This window comes from Camelus dromedarius, chromosome 17, assembly GCF_036321535.1.
Source record: "Camelus dromedarius isolate mCamDro1 chromosome 17, mCamDro1.pat, whole genome shotgun sequence".
Lineage (NCBI taxonomy): Eukaryota > Metazoa > Chordata > Mammalia > Artiodactyla > Camelidae > Camelus > Camelus dromedarius.
Genome location: NC_087452.1, coordinates 350,935 through 360,371, shown reverse-complemented (window position 1 = coordinate 360,371; position 9,437 = coordinate 350,935). Strand labels below are relative to the sequence as shown.

The window sequence follows — 9,437 nt, the reverse complement described above, 5'->3', positions numbered from 1 at the left end:
CCTAGAGGGTCGCGGGTGCCCTGGGCCCCTCCCTGGGCCCCAAGCACCGAAGAGCTCAGTGGGGCCGGCCCCGGGCAGACTCGCAGTCGCCCCGATGCTGCCAGACACACCCCCTCCTGCAGTTCCTCTTAAGCTATTGTCCAGGAAGCGGGAGGATGCTCTGGCCCAGGGAAGAGTGAGGGAAAAGTCCTGCTTGGAACTCCTGCCCGCACAGCCCTGGGCCCCCGGGCGTCCTGTTCCCTTCCCTTCGAAGCCCCCTGGGGGTCTCCTGGAGGCACCGGCCGTCTTTCCATCTCACTCACTCCTTCCTCTCTCTGTTTCTACTTTACATGGTAGAAGCTCAGCCCCCAGACCCCTGGACCAGGTGGTGCCCCCAGCCCACAGCTGGGGGTGCTGAGTCATCCCTGCTGGGCCCAGGCAGTGGCACCGCAGGCCCCACGTGGAGATGAGCTGTCCCCACTCAGGGCAGGAGCAGCGTCCCTGCAGGGCTCCGCTGGAACCAGACAGCAGTTCAGAGCTGCCCTGGCCCGTGTCCTCCCTCAGCAGGTCGCTTGACCAGAAGCTCATCTCCGGCTGCATCCAGGGACCCTAACCTAACACTCTGCGTTTTCACCCACAGATAAAGGCCTCAGACTCCAGGCAGAGAGTGGTCTTGCTTTTTACCCTTTCCCTCCTCCCCTCCTGTCACCCCCACTTCTGAGGCAAGGGTCCTGACCTGGAGGGACTCTCCATGGCCTGCCAGGTGTGCCGGGCTGGTGCCGAGCCCCGTGGGGCCTCTGTGGAGCAGCAGGGGTGTTCTGCCGCACCAGACAGGCCTTGGAGCTGCGCCCTGAACCCCCGGCGCGACTCAGTGGAATGATTCCTGTGAAGAAGAGCTTTTCTGTGGCCAAAGTGAGTTTTAGCTGTTCGTAGGCTCTGTCCTGCTTGCAGTCTGAGTTGGGGGAGATCTCTGCTGCAGAATGTGTAGATGTGGGTGCCCCCATTCGAGGCCCTCGAAGCTGGACTGCCTGCCAGCCCACCACATGTGGCCACGGCTGTGGCCCCTCCCTGGTGGCTCAGCAGCTGCAGGGTCCCTGGTTGTGACCTCAGGGCCTTTTGATGTTGCAGGGAGCCTGGAGGCCTGGCCCACCCAGCCCCAGGGCTAGTGCTCGTGTGGTGGCGTGGCAGCCAGGACCATGGCCAGCGCCCACCCCCTCTGGCACCACACAGGCCAGCCAGTGAGCAGCGTGCCCCCTGGGTGGCTCCCTCGCCCACCCCTTTCTGGTGGGTGCTCAGGGCATCTGGGGCTGTGCCTTTCCATGTTGCTGCGCCGGCCTTGGGGCGGGCAGGGGACCTCACATAGGCGTCTTCCCAGCCAGTGCTCCGATCCACACCGCCAGGATCAGGGAGGTGCCCCACGTCAGCCTGGACCCGGCAGCGCCCTCCTGCCCTGCGGGAAGCAGGCCCAGTGTGGTTTGCAGGGTCAGGTAGGGACGCCCCACCCTCTCCTCCCAAGCCCTGGGTGCCTGGGCCACTTCCTCCGCCAGTCGTGGTGAGCTCGCCTCCCTGCCCTCCCCAGGACCATCTGAGCCATGTGGCCTGACCCCCACCCTGGGCACCCCCTCCCGCACGCTGTGGGGGGTTGCAGTCAAGCTTTCAGATCCCCAGCTTCCTTACCTGAAAATGGGGTAAGGGCTGTTCTCCATCCAGTGGAGAACACTGACCAAGCTGTTGCATGGTGCTTGACAGACATGTCTCCCTGTGCTGACACAGTCCCGTCCAGGACCAGGGCCCTCGCCTGGCTCCTCAGGGGAGGAAGCCTGAGAGTTTTGACTAAGGGCCAAGGGCTGGGGGCCAAGTCCATGGAAGAGACCCCAGTGTCCTCAGAACAGCCCTGGTCCCATGTCAGGCTGCACAGGCCCCCCCAGCCAGCGCTGGTGTAGAAACTTCCCCTCAATGGGGCCCTTTGCTGGCAGTGGGGCAGGTAAGCAGAGGGGTCTCCATGCAGGAACAGGAGGACTCCTTGGTGGGGCCCGGGGGACAGGTCACGGTGGGACTGCAGCATTTCTGGGCCAGGCCGGAGGCCCCCTGGGTCCCAGCCTGCTGGATAGCTGGTCCCCTGAATCAGACTGGGGCAGCCCGGAGGGAGTGGGGCCCATGGGCTGTCACCACATGGAGAGTGCCCTGCCCAAGGCTGCCCTCGAAGTCCCTGTGGGGAGCAGCCTGGCTTCACTTCTCCACCAGGAGAGAAAACCAGGTCCCCACCGAGGCAGAGGCCTCCTGGGGACCCCAGCTGACTTGGGAAGGGGCACCTTGTGTCCTGAGGCTTCCCTCCAGATTTCACTAGATCTTTGATTATGCCAATTGTTGCCATGGAAACCAGCTGCTGCGAATAGAGAAGAGGTGGGGGAGGGCAGTCCCGCCTGGATGGAGGAGGGACTCCAGTTCTGACAGGGAAGGAGGAGCAGAGACAGCTGGCCCAGAGCTTGGGGGGGTGGGGTAGGGCAGCAGTGCTGGGGCCAGGCGGGCCGCCTGTGTGCCTGAGTGTGCAGGTGTCCTCATGTGTGCATGTGTGTCCTCCTGTGTGCACTCACATGTGTATTAGAGACACACAGGGGTGGTCGGGGGGCCTGCTCCATGTTCGCCTTCTCAGCCTGGGCCCCGGTGAACGCAGACACTCCCACGACTGGTGGGAACAGGCCGCTGCTGGTGTGAGTCTTGGACCTCTGGCCACCCCGAGGTGAGGCTGCGGGTGCAGACGCTTTATCTAGGGGCTGCTCCGGCAGCACAGGGTGGGGTGGGAGGTAAGGAGGGAAAGGGGTTCGTGGTGTGCTGTCAGCGAGTCCTGCGGGTCCTTTGTGGGCGGTGGGGAGCGCAGCTTGGGGCTGTCCCGCCCCCAGGGCCCAGGCAGCTGGGCCTTCTCTCCTCCGCCCCCATCCCTGTGTCGCTGGTGGGGCTGCTTCTAATGGCACCAGCTCCCGGGGACTCGTCTTGCCTGCCGTCAGGCAGGGCGGCTGGCACGGCCTCCAGGCATAGAGCCGGCGTGTTTGCAGGGCACTGACAGTGTCAGGGCCAGTGCCTGCCAGAAGCCGCAGCCCTACCGGCTCCTGGGGCCCTCTGTCCGCCGGGGCCCGCCCCACTGGGCCCCTCCTGCCAGCCCAGGGACCGAACGTGGGACCCAGTGCTGGCGGGCAGCTGCCATTGTCACATCAAGGTCACATGATGAAGACCCGATGGCTGCTCAGACCCCAGCGCAGCCACACTGGGTCAGCAGGGCTTTGACGGGGAAGGTCAGGGATGTGATGGCGGCGGCGGCACCAGCGCTCAGATCCCAACCCAAGTCGTTCTCAGCCCTGACTTGGCTTATCCTCACCCGCACCGGGTGCTTTAAAGGAGATACACTCACTCACGCACTGCTGGCGGGCGTGTAAAAGGGCACAGCCACTCGAAAGCCACGTGGTTCTCATGAAAACTAAAAATGGACTCCCAGCTTGGCAGTTGCACTCTTAGGTGTGTAGAAGAGAGAAACAAAGACACCTCCGTGCAGAAACTTGTACATGAACATTCGTAGCAGCTTTATTCACAATGTCCCCAAACTGGGAACTGCCCGGGTGTCCTCCAGGAGTGATGCCAGCCCAGCTCGGCCCCGGCAGGGGCTCCTGCAGACACAGCCCCGTGATGGTTCCGGAGGGCAGGACGCTGGCGGAGGGAGGCCCGTCTCAAGGGTGCCTCCAGCCCGACTGCACCCATGTGACAGTGTGAAATCACGTCCTTCCAGAGACGGGGATGGATCAGTGGCCCCAGGGTTACAGTGGGTCGAGGGCAGAGCTGCGAAGGGGCAGCAGGGGGAGCCTCCTGGGCCAGCATCAAGGGTCCCCTGGACTGTAGGGACGACACGGAGCCACATACGGGATAAAACTGCAGAGGGCCACACGCACACTCACATACACACATGCATACACACTATACACACTAACCGCCGGGCAAGCATCCTGGTGCCATCCTGTGCCAAGCATCCTGGTGAGGGGGCCCAGGGCACAGGCGGCTTACCCAGCCCCTCACTTGCCCCGAGAGGCCGGCAGGGCTGCATCCTGTCTCCTCTGGATAAGGATGCCTTGGTCGGTCTGGGGAACGCAGTGTCCGTCCAGGTCCTGACTGGCTCCCCCCACTGGTCTTCCAGCTGCGACTGAAGGATGCACCCCGGCTTAGCCCACTTCCATGATGGATGCACAGGCCCCCAGGAAGTGTGGCCAGCATAGGAAGAGCAGGAACTAGACCCAGGAGAAGGTTGGCAGGAAATTTCCATACAGGTACAAGACGCCGACCCCGCGGCCAGTCCTGCTCCCCTCTGGCGCCCCTGGAATGCACTCCAGAGGCACAGGGCGGGAGCTGGGAGGGTCTCTGTCCACAGGGAGCGCTGGGACCCTGTCCTGCCTGAGCTGAGGGCCTCCAGAGGGGTGCCAGGACCCCTAAGCACCCAGAGCCTTGGCAGGTCTTCCTTCAGGGCCAGTGGCCATCCCACCTGAACCACCGAGGAGCCTGTTCACGACCCTTGCTTCCAGGAGGGTGTGATGGGAGGAGTCTGCAAAGCCCCAGGGCTCTGGGGACCCTCAGGGGCCCACAGGCCGGGCGGTGCAGGGCCTCAGCCAGCAGCGGCCCGTTTCTGAATATGTTGACCAGGCAGGCTGGAGCCTGCAGTCCCTCGGTCAGTGTAGCTAACAGCCTCCTGGAGAAAATGCAGAGAGAGGGAGGGCTGGTGGCCGCCCTGGGCTGAACCTCCTCTGTGTGCCTGCGGCAGGTGGGCTGGATGCCTGTCCTGCCTTGCACCTCGTCCTGTCACTGGGCTGCAGGCTATCCTGTGAGGCCCCGTGTGGCAGGTCCACGTGGCAGTGACCCTTGTGTGAAACCTAGGGGCTGGGGCCCCTTGGGCCAGGCCACCACTGCAGGGCTGAGATGTGGCTCTGGGCCAGCCCAGATCCCAGCTCTGCCGCTTCCTGTCTGTGTGACCTTGGGCAAATCACAACCTCTCTGTGCCTCAGTTTCTCCTTCTGTAAAGTAAAGTGTGCATAGCACTACCTACCTCCCCGAGTGGTTGTAAGGTGCTCAGAGCAGTGCTGGGAGTGTGGGTGCTTGCAGATGAGGGAAAGCTACTGCCTGCAGCTGGGTGGCAGCCCCCAGAGATGCCAGGTGCCCCGTAGGTTCTCCTGGCCAACGGAGACCAACAAGAGAGCCTGCAGCCCTGGAAGGTCACGAAGACAAACAGCTCGCTGCAGGATCGGCTGCCCCTGCAGAAGACCCTGGTGCCAACAAGGTCCATCCCAGTCAGAGGGTAAGTGGCAGGCATCATTGCTGGCGTCCCCACCCGAGAACCACACCACTTCCAGCGGAGGAAACTGAGGCCCGGGCAGCTCCAGGAGGGGGCTCATCCACAGGTGGCAGGGCAGGGACGAGGGCCCGAGAGGAGGGAGAGGCAGCCGGGGTCTGGACTCCGTACAGCTGCTCTGAGGCTAGGGGTGCTGGCAGGGGACCCCGGCACTGGGAAGCCCTCAGCCAGCCACATACCCACAAGCACACACACTCACGCATGCCCCCCACCTGGGGGGACACACAGCGAAGCACCCAGATACACTTGGAAAGACCCACACAGGAAATATAAAGACCCACAGACACACACACACTCACCCTAAACTGGGAGTCAGACCTGGCTGTCCCTCAGATGGCACCAGCCATAGATAGGGAAGGGCTTCCATGACTCCACCCTGCCCCTCCGAGTACCCCAGCCCTGCCCCGACTGCCTCGCCCCCCACCCCATGACTCCTCCAGCAACTGGGTACGGGGGCCTCGGAACTGAAGGCGGTGTCTGTCCTGACCAGGGATGACCTGGCTGCACGCTCCAGGTGATCACCCCGGCAGGTCACAGAGATGTACATGGTCCCCCAGTTGGAACCGAGAGGCCGTGCACATGCCCCCCCCACATGTGCACGCATGTCACACACACCTGCCACACACACACACGCACCCCACAGATGCACAGGTGGTGCCCATCCCCCACCCACACCGGCCCTGGCTCTTGTCCCAGGCCTCAGCAGCCCCCCTCACTCGGCTGCGGGTTTTTGCTGTGAACCTCTGAATGGACTGGCTTGGGGCTGAAGGCACAGGTGTCCCTGGGTCTCAGTGTCCCCTTTTGCAGAAAGGGTCAGTGAAGGCAGGGCCCTCAAGCTGTGCACGGCGGGGAGGAGGATAAGGCCGGGCCCAAGGCTGCCCTCCCTCACAGTTGGGGCCCCTGCAGGGAGGGCACTGCGCTGCTCGATGCCAGCACTCATCGGAGGGGTCGTGGGAGCTGCTGGAGCCTGGGGCACAAGGGGGACGGTGGTGTCACGGGGAGGGGGCCACCCGATGCTGTGCCCTTCCCGCAGGTGACAGGCTTCCTGGCAGGCACAGGGGTGCTGCCCACTTCCGGGCTGGGCAGGCCCGGGGTCCACACTGGGTGGCATCAGGGCTGCTGGCCCTCTGGGCAGATGGTGGCTGGGAGGTGACAGAGGTCCACGTGGGGCGTGAGGCCAGTCTCAGTCACGACACCAGCCAACTTCTCTGGGCCGGGGTCCCCGAGGGTCAGCACGGGGCTTGTGTGGCTTCTCCAGGTTCGGGGCCCCGGATTTCACGTCACTGTTCAGCCTCCACCTGCCGCCGCCGCTGCCAAGCCACCTCTGGGAACTGATACCGCTGGGCCACCGCTTCCCGGGCCGCCTGCCCCCCGGGGACCCCCCGGGCCCGGCTCCCAGCAGCCTCCCTCCCCATCCCCTGGTCCAGGGCGCCCGGGGCAGCGGCCGCAAGGAACTGCCCCCAGGCTGAGGTGACCTGCTGGGAGGAGCAGCCCTGAGAGGCCCCAGAAACATCCCGATGGGAGTAAATGCTGCTGATTCTGTTCCCTGAGACGGGCACACTCCATGTCTGCATTGCCTGTTCCCATCCGTAAAGGGGTGGTGGTCGCTCTGCAGCCCGTGACTGCCACGCCCGAGAATTTACCCCAAAGGTAGTCTCTCATGTGTAAGGAGAGAGATTTGGACAGTGATACTCATTCCACTGCTGTAGGAAACAGCAAAAGGTTGGAAACCACCCAAATATCCATTAATGGGGCTTTAAGTAATGCCACCACTGCACCCCCGAAGTGTGAGGCAGCCACTAAGATGAGGGAGCAGCTGTTTCCGTTCTGATCTGGGACCGTCTACGGAGCGTGTTCAGACATTGTTTAAAGCACAGCAGAGAGAGTGTCTAATCTGCTGCCTTTTGTGTATTTTAAAAAACGGTGTGTCCGTGCGTATGTGCAGTGCGCATATGTGTACACGTAAAGGTGTGCCTGCAAGCGTGTGCACGTATGTATACACGTAAGGGCATGTCTGCACACGTGTGTGCACATGCACGTATGTGTACACGTATGGGTATGTGTACACTTAAGCATGTGGGTGTGCCTGTGTGTGCGTGTGTGTGTACATGTACGTGTGTGTGTGTGCATCTGGCAGTGCATGTGGAGCGGGGAACAACTGTTGCTTTTGGGTACAGAAACTGGGGATTTGGGGACAGGACTGAGGGGGCATGCCATTTTCTGAATTTTTAGCGTGTGAGCCTACTGCCATGTTGTTGGTGCGTTACCTCTTTAAAGAGAAGTTGCATAGACCCAAAGAGGGGCACTCCCGGCCTGCTGACAGCCAGATGCTGGCGGAATCCCTTTGGAACTGGCAGTAGCTGCTCAGGTGGGAGGCTGATGCTGCAGATGTGAGGTGTCCCCACCGCTCTGCAAAGACAGGCCAGGGAGTCACCTTGGAGCCTTGGCAGAACGTGAAGTCAGGGCAGTCACTGGAGCCCTCTCCCCGGGGCAGAGCGGTGTGGGGGCTCTGGGAGTGGGCAAGTGTCCGTTGTCTTTCCGGTGGACGTTTGGTTGGGTCCACTCTGCCCTGGTGGACAGTGGTGCTCTGGGCCTTCCTGCCCCTTCCCGTCTCCAGAGAGGACATGCTGACCAGAGGCTCCTGAATGCCCACCCTCACCGGTAGGCACCACCCTGTCTCCCAAGGGGCCCTCTGCACGTGGCTACGAGCAGCTGATAGAAGGTCCTTCAGCTCCACCTCCAGGTGCCCTTGCCGTGGCCCCAGAGTGTTTAGGACACGGAGCAGGAGGGCGTCGGGGCTCCTCCGGCACAGGGGCAGAGCCGGCGGTTCTGTCGGGAGAAAAGGCTCAGCCCATCACCTGAATCCAGAGTCATGAAAGGTGCTGGGTCTTCAGGGGCTCCTCCCCTGAGTTCGCTCTAAAGGAAGGATATTTAGGGAGCAAGGAACAGCTGCTGGTCCCACAGTGTGCTCAGCACTTGTACGCAACGTCTTCAAAGAAGGAAATGACGCATCTGGAAGCAGGTCTCGCGGGGAAGTGGGCCACAGGCTGGCTGGCTGCCTGCTGTCGGGGATGGCTCGGCGGTGTGCGCCCTGCAGGTTATCCCGGACCTGAGGGATGACCACGCGGCCCCTGGAGCAGCTCGGGGCCTGCTGCCAGCGTGTGGGAACGGCCACCTGACCTCGGTGGTCCCCGTGAGCACGGTCACAGCGAAACGCGAACCAGCTCGGGGCTGAAGCCGCCTAGGGAGTGGGTGGCCGGGGGTGTGGGCCAGCCTGCAGGAGTTGCTTCTGTGGTCACACAGCGTGCGGGGCCCGTGTGGGAAGGGCGCGGGTTAACCGAACTGCCTGTCACTTAGGGACCAGTGAGCTGAGAGCAGCACGTCTGCAGCAGATCCTGCAGACCCCTGCCCAGCTGGACCCTCCCCAGAGCCTGGAGACCAGGCTGTGTGCATGCAGGTTGTTTACATGGGAGTCGGTTCCAGGAAGCGCCTCAGAGAAGCAGGGACTGTAAGCCCTTGAGCTGGCCGCCACCGCAGGCCCCCAGGCTGAGTCCCCGGCTGCACCCAGGGGAGAACGCTGCAGTTCCCCACCTGAGGGGAGGTGCTGCCGAGTTGGCCTCCCACTTCCCCCAGACTGGGCTGAGGGCTGCTCGGGACATGGCTCCCCCCACACCCCACTGCTGTGCTCAGGCTGAGCAGGTCTGGTGGCCAGAGGGAATCCCCGGGAGCCCCTGGAGCAGCTCCCTGGAAGTGGCTACTGTGAACGGCTCTCGCTCTGCCTCCCCTGCAGTAGGCGCAGCAGGGGTCCCCCTGAGGAGCTCTGGAAACAGAAGGTGCAGCCCAGCTTGTGTCCTCGGAGGGAGCTAGACGTCCTCTCCCCATCCACACTCCAGTGCCTGGACGGCGAAGGACTTCCTCGCAGGGGCCATGTGGAAGAGGGCTGTGCCAAGGGGTGGGGACACCAGGACAGAGGGGCCTGCATGTCCTACCAGGCCCAACCACCACCTCTGCACAGGAGAGGCCAGCTGGAACCACCTGATGTCAGTGACCGCTGGTGCCCTTTGAACAGGCAGTG

The 9,437-nt window shown here is 63.1% G+C and overlaps 1 long non-coding RNA gene across 1 annotated transcript; it reads left to right on the top strand.

Annotated features, from left to right (window-relative positions):
* Positions 1-2,488: 2,488 nt before the first annotated feature.
* Positions 2,489-5,652, top strand: LOC116158320 (uncharacterized). Its single transcript, XR_004142646.2, has 3 exons — positions 2,489-2,719; positions 4,160-4,289; positions 5,178-5,652. It is a non-coding gene; the product is annotated as an uncharacterized LOC116158320 (long non-coding RNA).
* Positions 5,653-9,437: the final 3,785 nt, after the last annotated feature.